General features: G+C 49.1%; 1 protein-coding gene across 2 annotated transcripts in view; it reads left to right on the top strand.

Moving 5' to 3' along the window:
* gpc1b (glypican 1b) overlaps nucleotides 1-10,000 on the top strand; it is a 75,650-nt gene that overhangs the window by 18,149 nt on the left and 47,501 nt on the right. The gene's annotated exons all lie outside the window — the stretch shown is intronic.

Genomic DNA, 10,000 nt, shown 5'->3' with positions numbered 1-10,000 from the left:
GGGGGACCATAGGCTTTACTTGTTCTTTAAGTGCCATCGAATTTGTGAAACCCCAGTGTGCACACTCATAGATGAGTGCATACACACATGTGCCTTTCAAATACAGACACACACACACACACACGCACACACGCACAAACACACACACACACGCACACGCACACGCACACGCACACGCACACACACACACACACACACACACACACACACACACACACACACACACACACATATATATACACACACGGACACAAACACACAAACAGGCTTTCATTGACCCAATACCAACACTTACACAAACACACACACCCTTTTGCTTTACATCAGTAGTGTGAGAAGTGGTCACTGGGGCTTTACAGTAAAAGCCTGCAATTGTGCCTGAGCTTCTGCAGACGCGCAGGTGTGTGTGTGTGTGTGTGTGTGTGTGTGTGTGTGTGTCAGTACTGTCAGCTCCCCTTCCCCCATCTCTCAGTCTCTCTGTTCTCAGCCTCCCATTACCGTGTTTAGCCTCCCAGGGCAGTGCTATTCCAGAAGGCTGCTATTAGGTCAAATTAGCCACCACACCCGCCATTGCTTGGCATCAGCTGCCTGTGCCAGCGGCAGGGCTGAACGTGACTTCTGTGCCAACGCCCCACCTAACCCCCCCCCAACACACACCCCAACACACACCCAAATTTCCCTTATATACCAACCCCACCCCCACCCCCCACATACACATCCAAATTTCCCTCCTGTGCTACCTCCCCTCTACACACACACACAAATGCCCTTTCTGTGCCCGAGGACGGCTGAGTTGGCGGTAGTCGACACATGACAGGTTGACAAAGCACTGGAACGAGCCCTCAGTGAACTCAGACAGAAGTCTCTCTCCTTCTCTCTCTCTCTCTCTCTCTCTCTCTCCTTCTCTCTCTCTCTCTCTCTCTCTCTCTCTCTGCCTGCTTCTTTCACTCTGCAGTATCCAGTCCTGACATGCATGACGGCTGCTTTTGAAGCCAGGGCAACAAAGAGTGATGTGGAGAGAGAAGGAGAGGAGGAATGTGTGATGGAACGAATGTGTGGTGTGTGTGTGTGTGTGTTTATGCATGTGTGTGTGAGAGCAAAAGAAAGTGAGAGAGTCAACATGTCAGAGTAAGTGACAAACACACACACACACACACACACACACACAAACACACACACACACACATACACACAGATCCCATGCTTCCCTGGTGATGGGAAATGCATGGTTGGGCTCAAATCATGTCGTCCTGTGCTACATTTCAGAGACAAAGACAGGGGAAAAAACCCTCAGCTGAAGATCAAATGGCGCATGATCTGACATGCTCTTTTTGGCATGCATCAAGCCTGCTTGACAGATCTCAAGTTAATTAAAAGTGAGCCTTTTGTCCATTCATTTATCCCAGTGTGGCAGGATTGGACAGCGCTGGCTTGGGCAGGGCCGGGCCGGGTTGGGGTGGGGGTGGGTGGGGGTGGTTGGGAAGTCCCACAAAGGAGGACTTTGTGATGGCAGTGACAGAGGGCAAGGGTAAGATGATGTAACATTGGCCACCACTCAATCCCGCCTCTCTCTCATCCCTCTCTCTCACACATAGCCATATAGCTCTCCACCGAACTGCTTTGTTGTTTGTTTGTTTTGGCATAACTGTTGGGTCCCAAGCCCAAAACATAAGAGGATTATGCGGAGAAGGGAAGGGGGGGAGCATAACATTGCTACAGCCCTGTTCAGCCTTGTTACTGGCATGATGCTAACATCTGATGTTGGTGATCACCAGTGATCATCAGCGTTAGCCATCATGCTTGATGCTGACACTGACAGCCAACTTCAGTGTCACTGAGGAAACTTCAAGGTGGTACGAGTGCCTTTTGCCCTCAGTCGTGTGCCAGCTCTTTACAGGCTGGCAATCTCACCCAGATGCCCGTCTACCCTCCCGGGGGCCCCAGGCTCTCTGTAATGAGTGTACTCACCTGGGCACTGACAGATTCCAATGTCATCTTTGTGTTGCCTCAGCGACATGGCTGACAACACAGCCCAGCCTGAGCAAACAGGCACACCCACACATACACTCACACACCAACGCACACACACACACACACACACACCCACGCACACACACTGTTCTATTACTGAACTAATCAGTGCCTGGCAGAAGACAAGTGTGGTATACATTTTTGGCAGTTGGGTTTTGAAGGAAATATTCTTTGTGCTTGTGAAAAGGAGGCATTTTCTGGTGTGATCTAGTGCATTTGTCAAGGAGGGGAGCAAAGCGAGGGGTTTTCTGGCCCCTCATTAGTGATCCATCATCCAGCTGCAGACGAGGAGAAGGACTAGGCCGGGAGCTGATCCGCTTAAATGATGACAAGGTGCTTTAAATCTACAGGAGAAAGACCAGGAGAGAGGGGGAAGAGAGAGGGAGGGAGAGAAACAGAGGAGAGAGCGTGGATGATGAGATGTGTAGATGAACTGATTCGATTTTTTGGGGGATGGATAGGGTGAAAGGCGACTTTAAGGGAAGGGAAAAGGTAAAAAAGGAGCTGATAAATCAGCGCAGATTATAAGAAATACACAGGAGACATACGGGAGGCAGGAGAGAAAGATTAAGACATGAGAGGAGTTCGGGGGAAAAGAGAAAGCGAGATCTTCTCTCCTTTTTCTTTTGTAGGGTCTCGGAGTTCAGAATGAGTGCAGAACCAATGAATGCTCAAACTTTTATTTTCTTTTGCCTTTTCTTCTGCTCCAAAAGATGTGTCGATGAAAAGCTTCTCTTTCAGCAAGGGCTTGAGAAGGGGATTAGGCAGAGGTAAAGAGAGAGAGAGAGAGAGAGAGAGCAAAAGCAGCAGACATCCCTCAGTACACCTTCTATATTCAGCTGTCAGAGAGTCTCGTCTCGCCTCGCCTCGCCCCTGCCTCATGCCAGAGCCTTTTGACGTTCTCTTGAAGCAAAGCTGTTTTTTTTTATTTTACCGCTTCCCTGGACGGGGGTTGGAAATTTCTTTTTTTTTGCCTTCTGGGAAAAGCTGACCTGAAAAACATGGCCTCAGCGACTTAACCTCTCTAAACAACGTGAAACAGAAAATAAATAAATTAAAGCTCGACTTACGAGGTCCAGCCATTTGGCCGTTTCTTATAGCTCATGGTTATGAATTGACACAGGATGATTTGTTTTAGCTACTGTGTGTTTGAAGAATTCGAGGACTTTAAATTGCCTCCGGGGCCTTAGGAGTAGCTGAGACAAATGAGTTATTGTGGTTGTTCGCACGCTCTGTTAGCCACGCTGTGTCTGTGATTGCGTGTGTCGCTCTTGTTTTGGCCGGGGTTGGCTCGTGGTTCAAAAATTGCCTCGCAATGTCGAATGCAGACCACAGCAAGTTCTCAGACTAAGCCCTGATGAAGACTCAAAGCAATATTTGTCCTGTCCGCAACATTTATAATATTCACTTACAGCTGGAGAAGATTCTGTTCATGATGGCAAGTTTCAAGAGTGTGAAGATAGTCTAGATATTTCAGGACAGAAATGCCTTTCTGTCTCAATCTAACACAATTCATTGCTTCATAAATCAGATCAACAAGCAGATCATCAAGTGACCTCGTTTTCTGGGGTTATCACGAACTTTACAAATTTGAGTGGCCAATTGCCAAGAGGGACTACATCATGACTTACTATTCCTTAAAGGTGCAGTTCGCAATTGAAAATCCCATACACCATTTCAGCCAATCATTGATTGATTGACTGTTGAGCTCAAATATCAACAACCAACTGCACCTTTAATACGTCATGACTGTTGCCGGCCTTTGTGACATAACGTCTCATTGACCGTAAGCAGTAAATACACAGTAGAGTGAACGCTTCGACTGGCCTCTGCCTTCTGAAGCAGTCCAGAAGGGTCACGTGACTCCGATTCCCACAGTACCACCTGCTGCTGCTGTGGGGCCAGTGAACAGCTGTGCCCACAGCTGGTCCTCCTCTCGGCTGCGAGCGCGGGCCGCAATGCCTCACACAAAGGCATCAGGACAGGAGGCTCAGAGGATGACGTCACTTCCTGTGGCCTGTTTCAGAACAGTACAAAGGGGTGACTCAGTGCATTGTGGCGTGAGAGCCCTTCTGCGGTATTTTTGGGCCTCTTTTGGTGCCATTGTGGGGCATTAAGAGATGATTAGGGAAGTGGCAGTGAAGTGTTTTACCCCTTCTCTCTCTCTCTCTCTCTCTCTCTCTCTCTCTCTCTCCCTCTGACTTTCTCTCTCCCTCTGATACATAATGTCTGCTCTTTCCATGATGTTGGTGGAAACTACCTTATGTGTCCTTGATCCATATGATAATAAAGGGGTTTTAAAAGTCTCTCTCTCTCTCTCTGGATGAAGTAAAACAAAGGCGTTGAGGTGTGTCACTCTCACTGTCGGCCTGTTCTGACCTGTTTGAGAGAGCGGACCACCCTGGCTGGCTTGGCTGCTGCTCCGTCACCTCGCCCCCAGGGCACTCCCTCCATCGTCCTGACCCGACCACCCGACCATGCACAGCAAGCTCAGGTGCTTCCCCTCAGCACTTACAAACCCCAGCCTCCTCGCCAGCCTCACCAGCCCCTCAGCAAGCCAAGCACCTGCCAACTGGGCTCCTGTTATCAGGCCCGACAGTTTTGGCAGGAGGGGGAATCCGCGTGTCTGTAGGGCCGGGGCCAAAAGCCGGCGGATAGAGGCCGATTGTCTCTCTCACGGCGGAGCTGGCTGGATGGATGCATGGATTGATTTGTTAACCGACCGGTTTGTTTCCGGAATAAACTCCTACGCTCCTCGCGGCGGGCTAGGCGTGGCCCCGTGGGGAACGGAGCGTAGAGCCGCGCTCTCCAGTTTCACAGCTGTGCTCTCCCAGAATGCATTGCCTGGCAAACCTGGCACCATTTCAACTTGTCTTTTTTTTTTTTCTCGTCAAGGCCCCCCTTTTGTTCGGAGGTGTAAAAGCTTTTCCTCCGGAGGGCAGTTTTCTCTCCTTCTCTTCCCACTCTTTTCTTTTCTCTATCAACCCCCCGCCCCCCACCACCACCCTCCTCCATAGACATCCCCAACCACCCCACCCAGCTCAAAGAGTCAAAGAGTCACACACACACACACACACACACACACACACACACACACACGCACGCACAGAGGGCCCCATGGGAATGCGTTCCCTCTGTCTGCACAGGCAACATCACGTTTTTTTTTTCATTTATTTTTCTTTTCCCCTCCAGGAGGTACTGGGCTGCTCCCATCCCATCAGCTGTCTAAGGCAGCAGCAGAAGCACTAAAGGTTTCTTCTCTGCCCCCCTCCCGACCCACCCACCCAGCCCCCACCACATCCCGCCATCACCTTCAAACCAAACCAAAGAAAAGAAAACAAGGGCAAAGTCTCAGCTCCAGTTTTTCCAACAAACACAGCGAGTGTCAGGGGCAACGGGGCAAGTGCTGAGCTGCTCCTCGCTGGATCTGAGCTTGATTCTGTGCCGCTGGCGTTCAGGCTGGGTGGTGGTGAGGAGGGGAGGGGGGGCGGGGAGGGGTGGCAAAGAAGTGAAGAAGTAAACCTGTCTGCTTTTCTGTCTTTGATCCAGGCCTCAGGGCCTGAAGACTCATCAGGCACCAGTAAATCTATTTGTTGGTAATGGTGTGTGTGCATGTGTGTGTGTGTGTATATATGTGTGTGTGTGTGTGCGTTTGTGAGTCACTCGCTCACTTGAGTCATCATGAGATGATGACGGATGGGCAAAGCGACGACTGAAAAGGCGAGGCGAGGTGTGTGTGTGTGTGTGTGGGGGGGGGGGGGGCGGGGGGGGGTTGTTTGTTGTGGGGGGTGGTGAAGCAAGGTGGCAGCAAAAAAAGCAGAGATTACTGCCAATCAATGGCTTTAAATCTACCATTACATGCCTATTGTGCTCCCCTGAATGCTGCATCATCTCTTGTCATCACCATTGTGCTCTAAACAGCCATCGCTTGAGCAGCACTCAGAGCCATGCCAGCACACTGGGGCCACAGCTGAGGTGATGAGCTCACTTCCTGTGATAGTGCTTTGCGTGAGCGCCCTCTCAAGGGGCGTTGGGGGGGGGGGGTGGTGGGTGTCACGCAAGGTGTCACTGTACCCCCCCAACCATTGTTTTTCTTCTCAGAACTGGTCTTCCTCTTTCCTTCTTTACTTTGCGTAGGAGTACGTACTGTATGCCACAGCTTCTGTTTTTGCGCCACCCGTCCTCCATGCTGTTGACCTCAGGTACTGTCCCAGATTCAGTCTGTTCCCTCGGGGTGACTTGCAGTGAGGGTCTGAACCGTTAAGGTCAAAGGTCAGGGTGCTTAAGGAGATAATCACCGTGTAGGGGCGTCTTTGATTCCCCCTCTGGCTCTTTTCCCCTCGCATCAACTGTCAACTGCAGCTCTCTCTCTCTCTCGACCTCTCTTTCTCTCTCTCTCCAGCTGTTCCCTGTCTCTTTCAGCTTCTTCTCTTCATCCTAATCTTCATCTTTCACCCCAGCTGCTGCCTCCATCTCTCTGTCTTTTTCCTCTCTTTCACTCTCTCACTCGTACTTGCTTTTTCTCTCTTTTTGTCCCTCTCTCACTTGCTTTGTCTCTCTTTCTGTCCCCCCCCCCCCCCCCCCCCCCACACACACACACACTGCCCAGCCGGCTGTTGTGTTGATAAGAGTTCTGTCGGATTCTGACACCAGGCTCTTAGATGTGAGTCAGGCCTCCACAGCTGACTGCCCCTCTCTCTCCCATTATCTCCTCTCTCGCTGACTATACAGTTAAACAGTGCTGTGCTGTGTGCTCTTAAGACTCTGGTGGTCTTGTTGCTGTCGACTGCAGCTCTGCTTAGCACCCCCCCCCCTCTCTGTCTCTCTCTCTCTCTCTCTCCTTGTCTCTCTCTGCTCTGAGTTGCTGCCCAGCGGAGGCTCCAGGTCACGAGCCCTGGGCGTCTGTCCTTGCTGAGTGGAGATTAGCTAGTTTGTTGACAACAGAGAGAGCCTGCAGTCTAAAGTCAAAACACTGCCGTGTCAGTCGTGGTGATTGGACAACCTCTGAGAGCTGTCTGTCTGTCTGTCTGTCTGTCTCCTGCTTTCCCGATGTCTGTTAGAAGTCATGAGTGTGCAAGCAAAACGATTCACGTGGATCTGCCTCTGAACTCTCCTTCACATAGTCATGTATAACCACTACACACACACACACACACACACACACACACACACACAGACACACACAGACACACACACACACACACACACACACACACACACACACACACACACACACACACACACACACACACACACACACACACACACACACACACACACACACACACACATACACACAAAGACAAACATATTTGTCTGGTCATGTCTAGAGACAAAAAGGGTAGTCATCAGTCAGACAAAGGGGTGTAGTGTAAAACCCTGAAGGGTGACTGCTTGTCCTAATCTAAAGAACCTCACAGCATATACCTGAAACCCATTTTTTAAGGCACTGAGCATTTTTGACTGTCAGCTCTCTTGAAGAACTCAATGTGCTCAACAAATTGTAATTCAAATTAAATATTTATACACAAGGTAACGTTGTTAGCAGAGTAGCAATAGTTACAAAGATAACAGATTAAACACAAACACACACACACACACACACACACCTATCCTCAGGTCCCACTTCTTTCACAATCTCACCATCTACAGGTGTTGGGCCATTTTTATGCATTGCTATGCTGGCCTGTGGCTCAAAAAACACTTTCTCCTTTCACTTCTCTAGTTACATCTCTTCTCTTACACTGAGAACGCCTAAACACCTACATGTCTTTGTCCCGTAGATGTAACTAGAGTAATGGTTGTCTTCAGCGTAAATGATTTGGGCCAGAGGATTGACCCAAAGCCTCATGTTCTCACTACAAAGACTTCAAATGGAGAAGCAAAGCTCACCTCAGGCTAGTCTTTTAGCATGTTCTCGAGAGCACTGGTGTAATGATCCTCAAATCTTCAACACAGCGGGATCTGTGTTCTACCTCAAAACACACACACACTCCCCCCGCTCCCCCCCCCCCCCACACACACACACACACACTCACACACACACACACACACTTTATCACACTCCTGAAACAGTTTCAGTCTGACAGCATGTGGAGCTTGCAGGCAGACTGTGTGACAATGGCATTGCCTGCTCATCCACTCATTTGGCACTACCACGGGTGTCTCTGTGCCACCCTGCATGTGGACTTCCTGGGAGGCCAGCCATGCATGTGTCTGAGGGCAGTGTCAGTGCCATCAGTAGAAAGGTGTGTATGTGTGTGAGTGTGTCTATACGTGTGTGTGTGTGTGTGTGTCTGTTTGTGTATGTGAATGAGTGTGTGTGTGTGTGTGTGTGTGTGTGTGTGTGTGTGTGTGTGTGTGTGTGTGTGTGTGTGTGTGTGTGTGTGTGTGTTCTTTTCTGTGAACTTATGTGTATGTGAACTAATAAAGGTGTGGTAATGTCATGGATAGCTCAGGATAGTGCATGTCCATGGCTCCAGAGCATGCAGGGTGTGAGTCTGTGTTCTCGATGTGTGTGTGTGTGTGTGTTTGGGGGTGCGGGTGCAACTGTGCATTGTAGTATTAACCCCTATTGACCTCAGTATGTCGTGCTAACACCCCCTGTGTTTGTGTGTGGGTCTCTGTGTGTGTGTGGGTCTGTGTGTGTGTGTGTGTGTGTGGGTGCGTATGTTTGTGTGTGTGTTCATATGTGTGTGTGTGTATGTGCATGCTGGTGCTGGGTGGGGTGGTGCGTCAGTCCAGGTCTCCCTCAGCATCATGTGACCTTTGGGGAATTGCATTAGATTATGAAAAGACCTGCTCCAAAGGTCAGACCCACATATCCGCAATCACTGTAAGTGTGTGTGTTTGTGTGTGTGTGTGTGTGTGTGTGTGTGTGTGTGTATGTGTGTATGTGTGTGTTTTTGGAGAGGCTACAGGAAGCTATTTATGAGAGGAGACCTGGATCAGATTACCCACCCAAAGGCTTCCTAGCCACAGGCTTTCAGTGGCAAGAGGGGAAGGGTCTATGTGTGTGTGTGTGTGTGTGTGTGTGTGTCTGTGTCTGTGTGTGTGTGTGTGTGTGGGTGTGTGTGTGCGTATAGAGTGTTTCACCCACCTTTTCCTGGACACACCTGGCATTGAAAGGCATAATACGGTGTGTCAGGTTATGCTTTGTGCATGCATTGGATTGGCCTACTTTGACTGTAATTTGTGCGTTATTGTCAGTGGTGGTGTGGCAAAAACGTACCTTCCTCAAACTTATTGGCTCACCTTATAGATCTTAACAGATAAAAAACCTACAACAATATTGCAACCTGGAGTTAGCTTGTGAAACTATACCCAGTGACATGGAAATGTATGTACATTGTTTTTGGTTCCAATACCATCAGCTTTGAACTAAATATTTTGGTGATAGTATTTAGTTAAGAGTGTTAATGTAAACACACCAAAGCTGTTAAGTAACCCAGTAAGGTTCCACCCCAGACACTTGTAGGTGGCAAAGACCTTTGCATGATTACAGACAGTTCCCTATAGGGTATATGACCATATACGTATCAGGACCTTGTGATAAATGGCTTTAAAGTTATGCAGAGGACGTCCCTCGCATGAAAGGAGCGTAGGACGCTATTGCTAAAATGGGTGCATGTGTGCAGAAAGTATGTTGCTAGGACACAGAGATACACTCAGCCAAACAGAGAGAAGGAAAGGGGCACAGGGCTGTCATAATGAGGAGTACTGTTCAAAATAAGTACACACACACACACACACACACACACACACACACACACACACACACGCAAACAAACAAATGTAAATGTTGTGCCATTGTAAGGCAAAGTTTGCTGATTGCAAAATCCAGTTGCTTTACAGTAATGCTACTTTTTAATGGCAGGATTAACTCAGTTCAGTGTGTGTGTTTGTGTGTGTGTGTGTGTGTGTGTGTCTGTGTGAGTGAGTGCAACTGTGCATGTCTAATATTTAAGGG

Source organism: Clupea harengus, chromosome 22 (genome assembly GCF_900700415.2).
Source record: "Clupea harengus chromosome 22, Ch_v2.0.2, whole genome shotgun sequence".
Classification (NCBI taxonomy): Eukaryota; Metazoa; Chordata; class Actinopteri; order Clupeiformes; family Clupeidae; genus Clupea; species Clupea harengus.
Note: the sequence above shows the minus strand (reverse complement) of the source record. Positions and strands in the feature narration are given on the sequence as shown.